The 19,140-nt window shown below is 37.7% G+C and overlaps 1 protein-coding gene across 2 annotated transcripts in view; it reads left to right on the forward strand.

The window, feature by feature from the left end:
* Nucleotides 1-19,140, forward strand: part of LOC144988999 (NLR family CARD domain-containing protein 3-like) — a 292,143-nt gene that overhangs the window by 232,282 nt on the left and 40,721 nt on the right. The gene's annotated exons all lie outside the window — the stretch shown is intronic.

Raw genomic sequence — 19,140 nt, forward strand, 5'->3', positions numbered from 1 at the left:
TGTATTGCTAGAAGAAAGTTTAATTTGTTAAAGACATGGCTGAACTGAGCTGAAAGAGCTCAAAATTTTAAAAGTAAAATGGTTAAAAAGGGTAAAAACCTGTAAAAGAGGTTAAGCACAAGAATTCCCTATGCATTTTAATGGAGCAAAAATCCTGGAATATCTTAAAAAGTTCAATGATTTGAATGACCAAAAGTAATAACTGTAATAAGTTGAAAGAGTTGAACATTTTAAAAGTTGGTTGGAAGAAAATTTTAAGGGTCCAAACCGGGTGTCGAACAGGGCGCCTCGTGCACCATAACTTCCCAATGCATTTTAATAGGGCAAAAATTCCCGGAAAAACTGGAATATCTTAAAAAGTACAAGGAGTAGAAGTACCAAAAGTCATAGCAATAATGAGCTGAAAGAGCTGAACATTTTAAAAGTTGAATGGTAAAAATCGGTTAAAAATTGTGGAAGGAGTTAAGTGTCAAAAAACGGCGGAAGATAGTATAAATAACTAGAAGGAGCTGCATTTCCAGAAGAAAATGCAGGGTTGAATGCTGTATTGCTGAATGAAAGCAGAAATATGATGAAAAAGCTGAACATTGTAAAAGTAGAATGACCAAAACAGGTCAAAATGTGTAGACGGAGTTAAGCATGAAAGCTGGAAATGTTGAAAAAATGGAGGTACTGTTGAAAATTTGAAGATGATGCTAAAATGGCTTAAAGTGCTAGCATTGGAATCAGCATCATCAACTGACTCAAAAAAACAAATTTTTTGAGAATATCATATTGGTAAAAGCTACATGTCTAAGTTGACAGAAAATCCACTTTTTTCAAAATGGCGGCTTTTCTATTAATTTTATCTCCATAGCAACCATTTTATGTTTGGGTCGCCTGGGGATGACGAACAAATCAACGTCAGTTTCAGACAAATTGGACAAAGTAAACCTTTGGACGTCCTTAGCAACGAAGTTTGTTTGCTAACCACGCCCACATTCCTTATATGTCCAGATCCAGTGAATTTCAATATGTTCAGTTCCAGCCATGGATGAAGTTTATTGCAATATTTGCTTCAGATTTTGTCATAAAAGGCCACCAACAGTAGGTTGTGTCGACATCCCATAATGATTTCTAAACGTATTCTATCGTCCAAAGCCTTGTGATCATTTTAATGTTTGAACGGTGTCTCTAGCGACAAGTATGTTGAAGTTATATTTGTATAAAGAAACAATGGTTTCAGATTTGAAAAACACAAAATGGCTGCCAAACAGTCTCCATCCCATAATGACATCGAACCTTGATGTTGTATTCCTCAGCACTAATCATTTGACAGTAAAAGTGGAGTCACCTCCTCCAGTAGGGAGCATCCTGTCAAAGGCTGAGCCTCATGATTAATTCTCTCAACTATGAATGTGCCATTAGTCTTAGCACACTCATCGATGCATAGTGGAGAAATATATTGATCATCAGCTAACAAGCTGAATGATACAACATTATATTGCCATTTAAAAACTAACATATCTGGTGTAAAAACATGATAGTCACTTCTCGTAACAGCCACCTAACTCATGGTTTGGGAATCAACACTTTCCCATGAGCCTTAGCGGCCGTGGGCGGGGCTAAGGCCCGGGTCCCAACGCTTGTCCACAAGATGGCTGCGGAGCACATGTTTAAACTGCAGCTTCCAGCTACGAGGAGGAAAATAAAAAATACATCCAAACTAACTCAGATTTGCTCCCACTGTTTTTTCTAACATACATTGAGTGTTTGTGCGTGTGCTTAAGCTGCTCTGATCATTTTAACGTTTGAATGGTGTCTCTAGCTAAAATTGTGTGGAAGCTGTTATGGTTGGAAGTAGCAAAGGTTTTCATGATTGAAAAAAAGCTGAATTTGTGGATGAAATGGCTCAACTGTCCTGGAAAATCCTGGAAAATCCCTAAAAGTTGAAGGATAAAAATTCAAAACTTATGAGTAACCCCAACTCAAAGAAAATTCTTCCATGTAACGAAATCTAATTGAATTAGTCAAACTGAATTTTATCAAGAAAGGCAAGGTAAAAAACCATGCAGAAAAAGTCTGATGCCGGATTCGAACTCAGAACCTCAGTATTAAAAACCTGCTTACTTAGCCGCTGAGCTATCACTTTTGTGATGACAAAATGCAGCCGGTATAAAGTAATAAGGCCCGTATATAACTTCCCTATGCATTTTAATAGGGCAAAAATTCCCGGAAAAACTGGAATATCTTAAAAAGTACAAGGATTTGAAAAACCAAAAGTCATAGCAGTAATAAGCTGAAAGAGCTAAACATTTTAAAAGTTGAACGGTTTTAATAGGTTAAAAATTGTAGAAGGAGTTAAGTGCCGAAAAACGGTGGAAGATAGCATAAGAGGAAAACAAATGTAACACTAGAAGGAGCTGCATTTCCAGAAGAAAATGCAGGGTTGAATGCTGTAGTGCTGAATGAAAGCTGAATTAGCTGAAGAAATGGCTGAACTGTACTGGAAAACCTTGAAAAGGTAAAGGTACAAAACTCCTAGCAGGAATAAGCTGAAAAAGTTGAACATTGTAATAGTAGAATGGCTAAAATAGGTCAAAGTTTGTAGATGGAGTTAAGCATTAAAGCTGAAATTGTTGAAAAAATGGCTAAACTTTTGAAAATGTGAAGATGTTGCTAATATGGCTAAAAGTGCTAGCACTGAAATCAGCATCATCAACTGACTCAAAAAAACACATTGTTTAAGAGTATCATATTGGTAAAACTACATGTTCTAAGTTGACAGAAAATCCACTTTTTTGAAAATGGCGGCTTTTCTATTAATTTTATCTCCATAGCAACCATTTTATGTTTGGGTCGCCTGGGGATGACGAACAAATCGACATTAGTTTCAGACAAATTGGAAAAAGTAAACCTTTGGACGTCCTTAGCAACAAAGTTTGTTTGCTAACCACACCCACATTCCTTATATGTCCAGATCCAGTGAATTTCAATATGTTCGGTTCTAGCCATGGATGAAGTTTATTGCAATATTTGCTTCAGATTTTGTAATGAAATTGCCACCAAACAGTAGGTTGTGTCGACATCCCATAATGATTTATAAACGTATTTTATATTCCAAAGCCTTGTGATCAATTTAATATTTGAACAGTGTCTGTAGCTAAAGGCATGTTGAAGTTATGATGGTTGAAAGAACCAAAGGTTTTCAAGGATTCTCAATGTATTTTAATGGAGGAAAAATCTTGGAAAATCCTGGAAAACCTTGAAAGGTTCAAGGATTTGAAAGACCAAAAGTAATAGCTGAAAGGATTAGGCTGAAAGATCTTAACATAGCAACAGTAAAATGGTTAAAATAGGTTTAAAAAAACAGTTTAAAATCGCCTCACATTTAGGCACAAAATGGCCGCAAAACCGTAGTTGGTGTTGCCATCCCATAATAATTTCAAAACTAATATTGAAATACAAAGTCTTATGAGCAGTTTAATGTTTGAACGGTGTTTCTAGCTAAAGGCATGTCAAAGGTAGGAAAGTTAAAAGCAACAAAGGTATCAAATTTGAAAACACAAAAAGGCTGCCAAACCCTCCCTATCTCTTAATGATTTCAAACCTTGATGGTACAGTCTAATGCATTGATCATTTAAAACTAAAGTAGACATACAGTAAAATCATCCGGTAGGGGGCACCATGTACAATTCTGTGTCACATGATTAAATTTCCCAACTGTGCATGTATCATCAATCATAGCACAGTTATCCATGTATAGTGGAGAGACACATTGATCATCAGCTAGCTAGCTGAGTGACACAGCATTATATTGTCATTTAACCAGTAACATATGTGGAGTAACAACATGATAGTCACTTCTCGTAACAGCCGCCTAACTCATGGGGTGGGAATCAACACTTCCCATGAGCCTTAGCGGCCGTGGGCGGGGCTAAGGCCAGGGTCCTGACGTTTGTTCACAAGATGGCTGGAGCACATGTTTGAACTGCAGCTTCCAGCTACGAGGAGGAAAATAAAAAATACATCAAAACTAACTTAGATTTGCTCCCACTGTTTTTTCTAACATACATCGAGTGTTTGTGTGTGTGCTTTAAGCTGCTCTGATCATTTTAACGTTTGAATGGTGTCTCTAGCTAAAATTGTGTGGAAGTTGTAAGGGTTGGAAGAATCAAAGGTTGTCAAAGATTGAATGCAGTACTGCTTAATGAAAGCTGAACTTGCTGATGAAATGGCTGAACTGTCCTGGAAAATCCCTAAAAGTTAAAGGATAAAAAGTCAAAACTTATGAGTAATACCACCTGAAAGAAAATTCTTCCATGTAACGAAATATATTTAAGTGAGTGGAACTGAATCTCATCAAGAAAGGCAAGGTAAAAAACCATGCAGAAAAAGTCAAATGCCAGAATCGAACTCAGAACCTCAGTATGATAAACCGTTCACCTTAGCCACTGAGCTAACACTTTAGTTACAATACAATGCAGCCGGTGTAAATAAATAAGGCTTGTCGTGTACAGTTCCAGTGGGCAAAGCCGAGTTGAAACGGTTTCATGCCACAGTTCGTATTTTACGTGGAAAAACGAACAAAAGTTTTCCCTTTTGAAAGGTAAAAGGATTTGAATGACCAAAATTGATGGTAAAAAAATTGTGGAGGTAAAAAAATTGTAGAAGGAGATGCATTTCCAGAAGAAAATACAGGATTCAATGCTGTATTGCTAGAAGAAAGTTTAATTTGTTAAAGACATGGCTGAACTGAGCTGAAAGAGCTCAACATTTTAAAAGTAAAATGGTTAAAAAGGGTAAAAACCTGTAAAAGAGGTTAAGCACAAGAATTCCCTATGTATTTTAATGGAGCAAAAATCCTGGAATATCTTAAAAAGTTCAATGATTTGAATGACCAAAAGTAATAACTGTAATAAGTTGAAAGAGTTGAACATTTTAAAAGTTGGTTGGAAGAAAATTTTAAGGGTCCAAACCGGGTGTCGAACAGGGCGCCTCGTGCACCATAACTTCCCAATGCATTTTAATAGGGCAAAAATTCCCGGAAAAACTGGAATATCTTAAAAAGTACAAGGAGTAGAAGTACCAAAAGTCATAGCAATAATGAGCTGAAAGAGCTGAACATTTTAAAAGTTGAATGGTTAAAATCGGTTAAAAATTGTAGAAGGAGTTAAGTGCCGAAAAACGGCGGAAGATGAGCGTAATAAAGAATAACTAGAAGGAGCTGCATTTCCAGAAGAAAATGCAGGGTTGAATGCTGTATTTCTGAATGAAAGTAGAAATATTATGAAAAAGCTGAACATTGTAAAAATAAAATGTCTAAAATAGGTCAAACATTGTAGAAGGAGTTAAGCATTAAAGCTAAAATTGTTGAAAAAATGGCTGAAATGTCCTGGAAAATCCTGGAACATTTTGAAAACTTAAGGGCCAAAAGTCAAAGGTGAACATTGTAAAAGTAGAATGACCAAAACGGATCAAAATTTGTAGACGGAGTTAAGCATGAAAGTTGAAATTGTTGAAAAATTGGATGTACGGTTGAAAATTTGAAGATGATGCTAAAATGGCTAAAAGTGCTAGCATCAGCATCATCAACTGACTCAAAAAATCACATTGTTTAAGAGTGTCATGTTGGTAAAAGCTACATGTTCTAAGTTGACAGAAAATCCACTTTTTTCAAAATGGCGGCTTTTCTATTGATTTTATCTCCATAGCAACCATTTTATGTTTGGGTCGCCTGGAGATGAGGAACAAATCAACGTCGGTTTCAGATGAATCGGAAAAAGTAAACTTTTGGACGTCCTTAGCAACGAGCTTTGTTTGCTAACCACGCCCACATTCCTTATATGTCCAGATCCAGTGAATTTCAATATGTTCAGTTCCAGCCATGGATGAAGTTTATTGCAACATTTGCTTCAGATTTTGTCAAAAAATGGCCACCAAACAGTAGGTTGTGTTGCCATCCCATAATAATTTCAAAACGTATGTTGAAGTCCAAAGCCTTGTGAGCATTTCAATGTTTGAACGGTGCCTCTAGCTGAAAGCTTGTTAAAGTTATAATGCTTGAAAGCAACAAAGGTTTTCAAGGATTCTCCATGTATTTAAATGAAGCAAAAATCTTGGAAAATCCTGGAAAATCTTGGAATATCTTGAAAAGTTGAAAGATTTGAAAGACTAAAAGTCGTAGCTGAAAGGAATAAGCTGAAAGGGTTGAACATTGTAATAGTAGAAGGATTAAAATACGTGAAAGTTTGAAGAAGTTTAAAATTGCCTCACATTTTGGCACAAAATGGCCGCCAAACTGTAGGTGGTGTTGCCATCCCATAATAATTTTGAGCCTTATGTTGAAGTCCAAAACCTTGTGAACATTTCAATATTTGAACGGTGTCTCTAGCCAAAAGAATGTTAAAGTTACAATTGTTTAAAGAAGCAAAGGTGTGGCCAATGGAGCAAAAAGATTGGAAAATCCAGGAATATCCGGGAATAAATGGAAAAGTTCAGGGATTTGAAGGACCAAAATGTCATAGCTAGAATAAGATGAAAGAGCTGAACATTTTCATAGTCAAACGGTTAAAATAGGTGAAAAATTGTAGAAGGAGTTTAACTGTGAACTTCTGAACGAAAAATTCTCCATGTATTTCAATGGAGAAAAAAATTCCCGGAAAACCTGGAATATCTTAAAAAGTAAAAGGATTTGAAAAACCAAAAGTCATAGCAGGAATGAGCTGAAAGAGCTGAACATTTTAAAAGTTGAATGGTTACAATCGGTTAAAAATTGTAGAAGGAGTTAAGTGCCGAAAAACGGCGGAAGATAGCAGAAGAGGAAAACAAAGGGTTGAATGCTTTACAGCATTCAACCAATAAAGAGAAACAGGAAAACAAAGGGTTGAATGCTTTACAGCATTCAACCAACTAGAAGGAGCTGCATTTCCAGAAGAAAATGCAGGGTTGAATGCTGTATGCTGAAAGAAAGCCTAATTTGTAAAAGAAATGGCTGAACTGAGGTGAAATAGCTCAACATTTTAAAAGTAAAATGGTTAAAATAGGTGAAAACCTGTAAAAGAGGTTAAGCACAAGAATTCCCTGTGTAATTTAATGGAGCAAAAATCCTGGAATATCTTGGAATATCTTGAAAAGTTCAAAGATTTGAAAGACCAAAAGTAGTAGCTGAAAGGAATAAGCTGACAGGGTTGAGCATTGTAATAGTAGAATGGCTAAAATAGGTAAAAAATGTAGAAGGAGTTAAGCATGAAAGCTCAAGTTGATGAAAAAATGGCTGAACTTTTGAAAATTTAAAAATGTTGCTTAAATGGCTATAAGTGCTAGCATTGGAATCAGCATCATCAACTGACTCAAAAAAACACATTGTTTGAGAGTATCATATTGGTAAAAGCTACATGTTCTAGGTTTATAAAAAATCCACTTTTTTCAAAATGGCAGCTTTTCTATTGATTTTATCTCCATAGCAACCATTATATTTTTGGGTCACCGGGGGATGACGAACCAATCGACATCAGTTTCAGACAAATCGGAAAAAGTAAACCTTTGGACGTCCTTAGCAACGAAGTTTGTTTGCTAACCACGCCCACATTCCTTATATGTCCAGATCCAGTGAATTTCAATATGTTCAGTTCCAGCCATGGATGAAGTTTATTGCAATATTTGCTTCAGATTTTGTCATAAAAAGGCCACCAACAATAGGTTGTGTCGCCATCCCATAATGATTTCTAAACGTATTTTATAGCCCAAAGCTGAAAGAGTTGAACATTGAAATAGTAGAGTGGGTAAAATAGGTGAAAGTTTGAAGGATGTTAAAATTGCCTCACATTTTGGCACAAAATGGCATTTAAACCGTAGGTAGTGTTGCCATCCCATAATAAGTTCAAAACCAATGCTGAAATCAAAAGCCTTGTGAAAATTTCAATGTTTGAACGGTGTCTCTAGCTGAAAGCATGTTGAAGTTACAATGGTTAAAGTAAACAAAGGTTTTCAAGGATTATCCTTGTATTTAAATGGAATGTAAAATCCTGGAATTTCCTGGAATATCTTGAAAATTTCAAGGATATGAAAGACCAAAATTCATAACTAAAAGGAATAAGCTATAACAGTTGAACATTTCAATAGTAAAATGGTTAAAAACTGAAGTTTAAAATCGCATCACGTTTAGGCACAAAATGGCCGCCAAACTGTAGGTGGTGTCGACATCCCATAATGATTTCTAACGTATTTTATAGTCCAAAGCCTTGTGATCATTTTAATGTTTGAACGGTGTCTCTAGCTACAAGTATGTTGAAGTTATATTGGTAGAAAGAACAAAGGTTTCAAATTTAAAAAACAGAAAATGGCTGCCAAACAGTCTCCATCCCATAATAACTTCAAAACTTGATATTGTAGTCCAAAGCACTGATCATTTGACAGTAAAAGTGGAGTCACCTCATGCAGCAGAGGACATCCTGCCAAATGCAGAACCTCAAAACCAATTCTCTCAACTATGAATGTGCCATTAATCTTTTCACACTCATCCATGTATAATGCATAGATATATTGATCATCAGCTAGCAAGCTGAATGATACAGCATTATATTGCCATTTAAATACTAACTTATCTGGTGTAAAAACATGATAGTCACTTCTCGTAACAGCCACCTAACTCATGGTTTAGGAATCAACACTTTCCCATGAGCCTTAGCGGCCGTGGGCGGGGCTAAGGCCCGGGTCCCAACGCTTGTCCACAAAATGGCTGCGGAGCACATGTTTAAACTGCAGCTTCCAGCTACGAGGAGGAAAATAAAAAATACATCCAAACTAACTTAAATTTGCTCCCACTGTTTTTTCTAACATACATTGAGTGTTTGTGCGTGTGCTTAAGCTGTTCTGATCATTTTAACGTTTGAATGGTGTCTCTAGCTAAAATTGTGTGGAAGCTGTTATGGTTGGAAGTAGCAAAGGTTTTCATGATTGAAAAAAAGCTGAATTTGTGGATGAAATGGCTCAACTGTCCTGGAAAATCCTGGAAAATCCCTAAAAGTTGAAGGATAAAAAGTCAAAACTTATGAGTAACCCCAACTCAAAGAAAATTCTTCCATGTAACTTAATCTAATTGAATTAGTCAAACTGAATTCTATCAAGAAAGGCAAGGTAAAAAACCATGCAGAAAAAGTCTGATGCCGGAATCGAACTCAGAACCTCAGTATTATAAACCTGCTTACTTAGCCGCTGAGCTATCACTTTTGTGATGACATAATGCAGCCGGTATAAATTAATAAGGCCCGTATATAACTTCCCAATTCATTTTAATAGGGCAAAAATTCCCAGAAAAACTGGAATATCTTAAAAAGTACAAGGATTTGAAAAACCAAAAGTCATAGCAGTAATAAGCTGAAAGAGCTAAACATTTTAAAAGTTGAACGGTTTTAATAGGTTAAAAATTGTAGAAGGAGTTAAGTGCCGAAAAACGGTGGAAGATAGCATAAGAGGAAAACAAATGTAACACTAGAAGGAGCTGCATTTCCAGAAGAAAATGCAGGGTTGAATGCTGTATTGCTGAATGAAAGCAGAAATATGATGAAAAAGCTGAACATTGTAAAAGTAGAATGTCTAAAATAGGTGAAACATTGTAGAAGGAGTTAAGCATGAAAGCTAAAAAATTGTTGAAAAAATGGCTGAAATGTCCTGGAAAACCCTGGAATATTTTGAAAAATTAAAGGACCAAAAGTCAAAGGTAAACATTGTAAAAGTAGAATGACCAAAACAGGTCAAAATTTGTAGACGGAGTTAAGCATGAAAGCTGAAATTGTTGAAAAATGGATGTACTGTTGAAAATTTGAAGATGATGCTAAAATGGCTAAAAGTGCTAGCATCAGCATCATCAACTGACTCAAAAAACCACATTGTTTAAGAGTATCATATTGGTAAAAGCTACATGTTCTAAGTTGACAGAAAATCCACTTTTTTCAAAATGGCGGCTTTTTTATTAATTTTATCTCCATAGCAACCATTTTACATTTGGGTCGGCATGGGATGACGAACAAATCGACGTCAGTTTCAGACAAATCAGAAAAAGTAAACCTTTGGACGTCCTTAGCAACGAAGTTTGTTGGCTAACCACGCCCACATTCCTTATATGTCCAGATCCAGTGAATTTCAATCTGTTCAGTTCTAGCCATGGATGAAGTTTATTGCAATATTTGCTTCAGATTTTGTCATAAAAAGGCCACCAACATTAGGTTGTGTCGACATCCCATAATGATTTCTAAGCGTATTTTATAGTCCAAAGCCTTGTGATCATTTTAATGTTTGAACGGTGTCTCTAGCGACAAGTATGTTGAAGTTATATTCGTTTAAAGAAACAAAGGCTTCAGATTTGAAAAACATAAAATGGCTGCCAAACAGTCTCCATCCCATAATGACTACAAACCTTGAAGTTGTAATGCAAAGCTTTGATCATTTGACAGTAAAAGTGGAGCCACATGCTGCAGCAGGTGACATAATGTCATAGGATGAACCTCAAGATCAATTCTCTAAACTATGTATGTGCCATTAGTCTTAACACACTCATCCATATATAATGGAAAGCTATATTGATCATCCGCTAGCTAGCTGAATGACACGGCATAATATTTTCATTTAACCACTGTCTTATGTGGTGTAAAAACATGATATTTACTTCTCGTAACAGCCACCTAACTCATGGTTTGGGAATCAACACTTTCCCATGAGCCTTAGCGGCCGTGGGCGGGGCTAAGGCCCGGGTCCCAACGCTTGTCCACAAGATGGCTGCGGATCACATGTTTGAACTGCAGCTTCCAGCTACGAGGAGGAAAATAAAAAAAACATCAAAACTAACTTAGATTTGCTCCCACTGTTTTTTGTAACATACATTGAGTGTTTGTGTGTGTGCTTTAAGCTGCTCTGATAATTTTAACGTTTGAATGGTGTCTTTAGCTAAAATTGTGTGGAAGATGCAAAGGTTCTTGAAAAGATAAAGGAACAATGAATGAAAGCTGAATTTGCTGATGAAATGGCTGCACTGTCCTGGAAAATCCTGAAAAATCTTTAAAAGTAAAAGGATAAAAAGTCAAAGCTTATGAGTAACCCCACCTGAAAGAAAATGTTTCCATGTAACGAAATATAATTGAGTTAGTGGAACTGAATTTTATCAAGAAAGGTAAGGTAAAAAAACATGCAGAAAAAGTCGGATGCTGGAATCGAACTCTGAACCTCAGTATTATAAGACCGCTTTCTAAGCCATTGAGCCAACACTTCTGTGATCACACAATGCAGCCGGTATATATTAATCAGGCGTGTCGTGTATCATCTTATTGGAAAAAGCCGAGTTGAAACGATTTCATGCCACAGTTCGTTATTTACGTGGAAAAAAACGATTGACAATTTTCACTTTTGAAAAGTCAAAGGATTTGAAAGACCAAAAGTGGTGGTAAAAAAGGATTCTCAATGTATTTAAATGGAGCAAAAATCTTGGAAAATCCTGTACAAGCATGGAATATCTTGAAAGGTTCAAGGATTTGAAAGACCAAAAGTAATAGCTGAAAGGATTAAGCTGAAAGATCTTAACATTGCAACAGTAAAATGGTTAAAATAGGTAAAAACTGAAGTTAAAAATCGCCTCACATTTAGGCACAAAATGGCCGCAAAACCGTAGTTGGTGTTGCCATCCCATAATAATTTCAAAACTTATATTGAAATACAAAGTCTTATGAGCAGTTTAATGTTTGAACGGTGTTTCTAGCTAAAGGCATGTTGAAGTTACAATGGTTGAAAGAAACAAAGGTTTCAAGGATTCTCCATGTATTTTAATGGAGCAAAAAATCCTGGAAAATCCTGGAATATCTTAAAAAGTTCAATGATTTGAATGACCAAAAGTAATAACTGTAATAAGTTGAAAGAGCTCAACATTTTAAAAGTAAAATAGTAAAAAAAAAATTAAGGGTCCGAACCGGGTGTCGAATCCAGAACCTCATGTACCATAACTTCCCAATGCATTTTAAGAGGGCAAAAATTCCCGGAAAAACTGGAATATCTTAAAAAGTATAAGGATTAGAAAAACCAAAAGTCATAGCTGGAATAAGTTAAAGGAGCTGAAGAGTTTAAAAGTTGAATGGTTAAAATAGGTTAAAAATTGTAGAAGTAGTTAAGTGTCAAAAAACGGCGGAAGATAGTATAAATAATAATAAAGAAATAAAGAGAAACAGGAAAACAAAGGGTTGAATGCTTTACAGCATTCAACCAACTAGAAGGAGCTGCATTTCCAGAAGAAAATGCAGGGTTGAATGCTGTATTGCTGAAAGAAAGCTTAATTTGTAAAAGAAATGGCTGAACAGAGCTGAACATTTTAAAAGTAAAATGGTTAAAATAGATGAAAACCTGTAAAAGAGGTTAAGCACAAGAATTCCCTATGTAATTTAATGGAGCAAAAATTTGCTTCAGATTTTGTCATAAAAAGGCAACCAAAATTAGGTTGTGTCGACATCCCATAATAATTTCTAAACGTATTTAATAGTCCAAAGCCTTGTGATCATTTTAATGTTTGAACGATGTCTCTAGCTACAAGTATGTTGAAGTTATATTTGTTTAAAGAAACAAAGGCTTCAGATTTGAAAAACACAAAATGGCTGCCAAATGGTCTCCATCCCATAATGACTTCAAACCTTGATGTTGTAATCCAAAGCACTAATCATTTGACAGTAAAAGTGGAGCCACATCCTGCAGCAGGAGACATTCTGGCAAATGCAAAGCGTCAAGACCAATTCTCTCAACTATGCATGTGCCATGAGGTTTTGCACACACATCCATGTATAATGGAGAGATATATTGATCATCAGCTAGCTAGCTGAATGATACAGCATTATATTTTCATTTAACCACTAACATGTGGTGCAAAAACATCATAGTCACTTCTCGTAACAGCCACCTAACTCATGGTTTGGGAATCAACACTTTCCCATGAGCCTTCACTTTTGAAATGTCGAAGGATTTGAGGGACCAAAAGTGGTGGTAAAAAAAATTTTGGAGGTAAAAAAATTGTAAAAGGAGTTAAACAAGGCCTGAAATTATTGAAAAAATGGCTGAATTAATGAAAATTTGAAGATTTGAAGGAAAGGAATGAGCTGAACTGTTTCATACAATGGTTAAAGTAAGTAAAAACCTGTAAAAGAAGTTTAGCACAAGGATTCTCTATGTATTTTAATGGAGCAAAAAATCCTGGAAAATCCTGGAATATCTTAAAAAGTTCAATGATTTGAATGACCAAAAGTAATAACTGTAATAAGTTGAAAGAGTTGAACATTTTAAAAGTTGGTTGGAAGAAAATTTTGAAGCGTCCGAACCGGGTGTCGAACCGGGCGCCTCGGGCACCATAACTTCCCAATGCATTTTAATAGGGCAAAAATTCCCGGAAAAACTGGAATATCTTTAAAAGTAAAAGGATTTGAAAAACCAAAAGTCATACCAATAATAAGCTGAAAGAGCTGAACATTTTAAAAGTTGAATGGTAAAAATCGGTTAAAAATTGTAGAAGTAGTTAAGTGTCAAAAAACGGCGGAAGATAGTATAAATAATAATAACTAGAAGGAGCTGCATTTCCAGAAGAAAATGCAGGGTTGAATGCTGTACTGCTGAATGAAAGCTGAATTAGCTGAAGAAATGGCTCAACTGTACTGGAAGAACCATGAAAAGTTAAAGGTGCAAAAGTCCTAGCAGGAATAAGCTGAAAAAGTTGAACATTGTAATAATAGAATGGCTGAAATAGGTCAAAATTTGTAGGTCTTAAGCATGAAAGCTGAAATTGTTGAAAAAATGGCTGAATTGTTGAAAATTTGAAGATGTTGCTAAAATGGCTAAAAGTACTAGCATTGGAATCAGCATCATCAACTGACTCCAAAAAACACGTTGTTTGAGAGTATTATATTGGTAAAAGCTACATGTTATAAGTTGATAGAAAATCCACTCTTTTCAAAATGGCGGCTTTTCTATTGATTTTATCTCCATAGCAACCATTTTATGTTTGGGTCGCCTGGAGATGAGGAACAAATCAACGTCGGTTTCAGATGAATCGGAAAAAGTAAATTTTTGGACGTCCTTAGCAACGAGCTTTGTTTGCTAACCACGCCCACATTCCTTATATGTCCAGATCCAGTGAATTTCAATATGTTCAGTTCCAGCCATGGATGAAGTTTATTGCAACATTTGCTTCAGATTTTGTCAAAAAATGCCCACCAAACAGTAGGTTGTGTTGCCATCCCATAATAATTTCAAAACGTATGTTGAAGTCCAAAGCCTTGTGAGCATTTCAATGTTTGATCGGTGCCTCTAGCTGAAAGCATGTTAAAGTTATAATGCTTGAAAGCAACAAAGGTTTTCAAGGATTCTCCATGTATTTAAATGAAGCAAAAATCTTGGAAAATCCTGTAAAATCTTGGAATATCTTGAAAAGTTCAAAGATTTGAAAGACTAAAAGTCGTAGCTGAAAGGAATAAGCTGAAAGGGTTGAACATTGTAATAGTAGAAGGATTAAAATACGTGAAAGTTTGAAGAAGTTTAAAATTGCCTCACATTTTGGCACAAAATGGCCACCAAACTGTAGGTGGTGTTGCCATCCCATAATAATTTTTAAACCTTATGTTGAAGTCCAAAACCTTGTGAACATTTCAATATTTGAACGGTGTCTCTAGCCAAAAGACTGTTAAAGTTACAATTGTTTAAAGAAGCAAAGCTGTGGCCAATGGAGCAAAAAGATTGGAAAATCTGGGAATATCCGGGAATAAATGGAAAAGTTCAGGGATTTGAAGGACTAAAATGTCATAGCTGGAATAAGATGAAAGAGCTGAACATTTTCATAGTCAAACGGTTAAAATAGGTGAAAAATTGTAGAAGGAGTTTAACTGTGAACTTCTGAACGAAAAATTCTCCATGTATTTCAATGGAGCAAAAATTCCCGGAAAACCTGGAATATCTTAAAAAGTAAAAGGATTTGAAAAACCAAAAGTCATAGCAGGAATGAGCTGAAAGAGCTGTACATTTTAAAAGTTGAATGGTTACAATCGGTTAAAAATTGTAGAAGGAGTTAAGTGCCGAAAAACGGCGGAAGATAGCAGAAGAGGAAAACAAAGGGTTGAATGCTTTACAGCATTCAACCAATAATAATAAATAAAGAGAAACAGGAAAACAAAGGGTTGAATGCTTTATAGCATTCAACCAAATAAAGAGAAACAGGAAAACAAAGGGTTGAATGCTTTATAGCATTCAACCAACTAGAAGGAGCTGCATTTCCAGAAGAAAATGCAGGGTTGAATGCTGTATTGCTGAATGAAAGCAGAAATATGATGAAAAAGCTGAACATTGTAAAAGTAGAATGTCTAAAATAGGTCAAACATTGTAGAAGGAGTTAAGCATGAAAGCTGAAATTGTTCAAAAAAATGGCTGAACTGTTCTGCAAAATCCTGAAATATTTTGAAAAGTTAAAGGACCACAAGTCAAAGGTGAACATTGTAAAAGTAGAATGACCAAAACAGGTAAAAATTTGTAGACGGAGTTAAGCATGAAAGCTGGAAATGTTGAAAAAATGGATGTTCTGTTGAAAATTTGAAGATGATGCTAAAATGGCTAAAAGTGCTAGCATCAGCATCATCAACTGACTCAAAAAAAACAATTTTTTTTGAGAATATCATATTGGTAAAAGCTACATGTCTAAGTTGACAGAAAATCCACTTTTTTCAAAATGGCGGCTTTTCTACTAATTCTATCTCCATAGCAACCATTTTACGTTTGAGTCGGCATGGGATGACGAACAAATCGACGTCAGTTTCAGACAAATCGGAAAAAGTAAACCTTTGGACGTCCTTAGCAACGAAGTTTGTTGGCTAACCACGCCCACATTCCTTATATGTCCAGATCCAGTGAATTTCAATCTGTTCAGTTCCAGCCATGGATTAAGTTTATTGCAATATTTGCTTCAGATTTTGTCATAAAAAGGCCACCAACATTAGGTTGTGTCGACATCCCATAATGATTTCTAAACGTATTTAATAGTCCATAGCCTTGTGATCATTTTAATGTTTGAACGGTGTCTCTAGCTGCAAGTCTTCTTTCTCTTTCGGCTTTTCCCATCAGGGGTCGCCACAGCGAATCATCGTTTTCCACCTCACTCTATCATGGACATCTTCTACCCTAACGTTAGCCAACTTCATGTCCTCTGTTAAGACATCCATATATCTCCTCTTTGGCCGTCCTCTTGCCCTCCGGCCAGGCAGCTCCATCTCCAACATCCTTCTACCAATATATCCACTATCCCTCCTCTGAACATGTCCAAACCATCTCAGTCTGGCTTCTCTGACTTTGTCGCTAACACAGGCAACATGAGCCGTCCCTCTGATGTACTCGTTCCTTATCCTGTCTAACCTGGTCACTCCTAAGGAGAACCTCAACATCTTCATCTCCGCTACCTCCATCTCAGCCTCTTGTCTCTGTCTCACTGCTACCGTCTCTAACCCATAGAGCAGAGCTGGTCTCACCACTGTCTTGTACACCTTTCCTTTGAGTCTTGCTGACACTCTTCTGTCACACAACACTCCTGACACTTTCCTCCACCCGCTCCAACCTGCCTGCACTCGCCTCTTCACCTCTTTTCCACACTCCCCATCACACTGAACTGTTGACCCCAAGTACTTAAACTCCTGCACCTTCTCCACCTCAGCCCCCTGTAACCTAACGCTTCTACCTTGATCCCTCTCGTTCAGACACATGTATTCTGTCTTACTACGACTGACCTTCATGCCTCTTCTTTCCAGAGCAAACCTCCACCTCTCTAGCTGTTCCTCCACCTGCTCTCTACTCTCACTGCAAATTACAATGTCATCCGCAAACATCATTGTCCAGGGAGATTCCTGTCTTACCTCGTCTGTCAGCCTGTCCATCAGCATAGCAAACAAAAAAGGACTCAAAGCTGATCCTTGGTGTAGTCCCACCTCCACCTTGAACTCCTCTGTCTGACCTACAGCACATCTCACCACCGTCATACTTCTCTCATACATGTCCTGAACTACTCTGACATACTTCTCTGCCACTCCAGACGACCTCATACAGTACCACAGCTCCTCCCTCGGCACCCTGTCATACGCCTTCTCTAAATCTACGAACACACAATGCAGCTCCTTCTGACCTTCTCTGTACTTTTCCATCAACATTCTCAAAGCAAAAATGGCATCAGTGGTGCTCTTACGGGGCATGAAACCATACTGCTGCTCACAAATCTCCACCTTCTTCCTAAGCCTGGCTTCCACTACTCTTTCCCACAGCTTCATTGTGTGGCTCATCAACTTTATTCCTCTATAGTTGCTGCAGTTCTGCATGTCACCCTTGTTTTTAAAGATCGGGACCAGAACGCTTCTCCTCCATTCCTCAGGCATCTTCTCACTCTCTAAAATCCTATTGAACAACCTTGTTAGAAATTCCACTGCTGTCTCTCCTAAGCACTTCCATACCTCCACAGGTACGTCATCAGGACCAACGGCCTTTCCGCTCTTCATCCTTTTCAGCGCCTTCCTAACCTCATCCTTTCCAATCTCTGCTACTTCCTGCTCCACAACAACCACTTCTTCCTCCCTTCTTTCCCTGTCATTTTCCTCGTTCATCAGCTCCTCAAAATACTCCTTCCATCTTTTCTGTACACTCTCCTGGGTTGTTAGCACCTTTCCATCTCTGTCCTTAATCACCCTTATCTGTTGCACGTCCTTCCCATCTCTGTCTCTCTGTCTGGCTAGCCTGTACAAGTCCTTCTCTCCTTCCTTTGTGTCTAACCTGTCATATAGCTCATCGTAAGCTTTCTGTTTGGCCTTTGCCACCTCTCTCTTCACTCTACGCTGCGCTTCCTTGTACTCCTGTCTACCTTCCTCAGTCCTTTCTACATCCCACTTCCTTTTAGCCAACCTCTTCCTCTGGACGCATTCCTGTACTTCCTCATTCCACCACCAAGTCTCTTTACCGTCTTTCCTCTTTCCAGATGACACACCTAGCACCTTCCTACCTGTTTCCCTGATAATCTCTGCTGTAGTTTCCCAGTCCTCTGGAAGCTCATCCTGACCACCCAGGACCTGCCTCAACTTCTGCCTAAATTCCTCACAAGTTTCTTCATTCTGTAGCTTCCACCACTTGGTCTTCTTTTCTGTTTTCCCTCTCTTCTTCTTCCTGACCTCCAGAGTCATCTTACACACCACCATGCGGTGCTGTCTGGCTACACTCTCTCCTACCACCACTTTGCAGTCATTAACCTCTCTCAAATGACCTCGTCTACATAGGATGTAGTCCACCTGAGTACTCCTACCTCCACTTCTGTATGTCACTCTATGTTCCTCTCTCTTCTGGAAGTAAGTGTTGACTACAGCCATTTCCATCCTCTTCGCAAAGTCCACCACCATCTGTCCCTCCAGATTCCTTTCCTTCACACCAAACCTGCCCATCACCTCCTCATCACCTCTGTTGCCCTCACCAACATGCCCATTAAAGTCTGCTCCAATAACAACTCTCTCTCCTCTGGGAAAACTCTCTATGACCTCATCCAACTCACTCCAGAATCTCTCCTTCACTTCTAACTCACAGCCAACCTGTGGCGCATACCCACTGACTACATTCACCATCACCCCTTCAATTTCTAACTTTAGGCTCATCATCCTGTCTGAGACTCTTTTCACCTCTAGAACACTGTTTACAAACTCCCCCTTCAGAATCACTCCTACCCCGTTTCTCTTCCTATCAACACCATGATAGAAAAGTTTGTATCCTCCTCCAATACTACGTGCCTTGCTGCCCTTCCACCTTGTCTCCTGCACACACAGTACATCTACCTTCCTTCTCTCCATCATGTCTGCCAGCTCTCTGCCTTTCCCTGTCATTGTGCCAACGTTAAGAGTCCCTATTCTCAAACCTATGTTCCTGCCTTTTCCCTTCTCTCTCTGGCAACGGACCCTTCTGCCTCCCCTCTTTCTTCGACCAACAGTAGTCAAATTTCCACCGACACCCTGTAGGTTAACAGCATCGGTGGCGGTCGTTGTTAACCCGGGCCTCGACCGATCCGGTATGTCTAAAGTGTTGTGGATGATTCGCATGGTTATTTTGGCAATTTTTACGCCGGATGCCCTTCCTGACGCA

This window comes from Oryzias latipes, chromosome 2 (assembly GCF_053564925.1).
Source record: "Oryzias latipes strain Hd-rR chromosome 2, Olatipes_Hd-rR_3.1".
Taxonomy (NCBI): Eukaryota; Metazoa; Chordata; class Actinopteri; order Beloniformes; family Adrianichthyidae; genus Oryzias; species Oryzias latipes.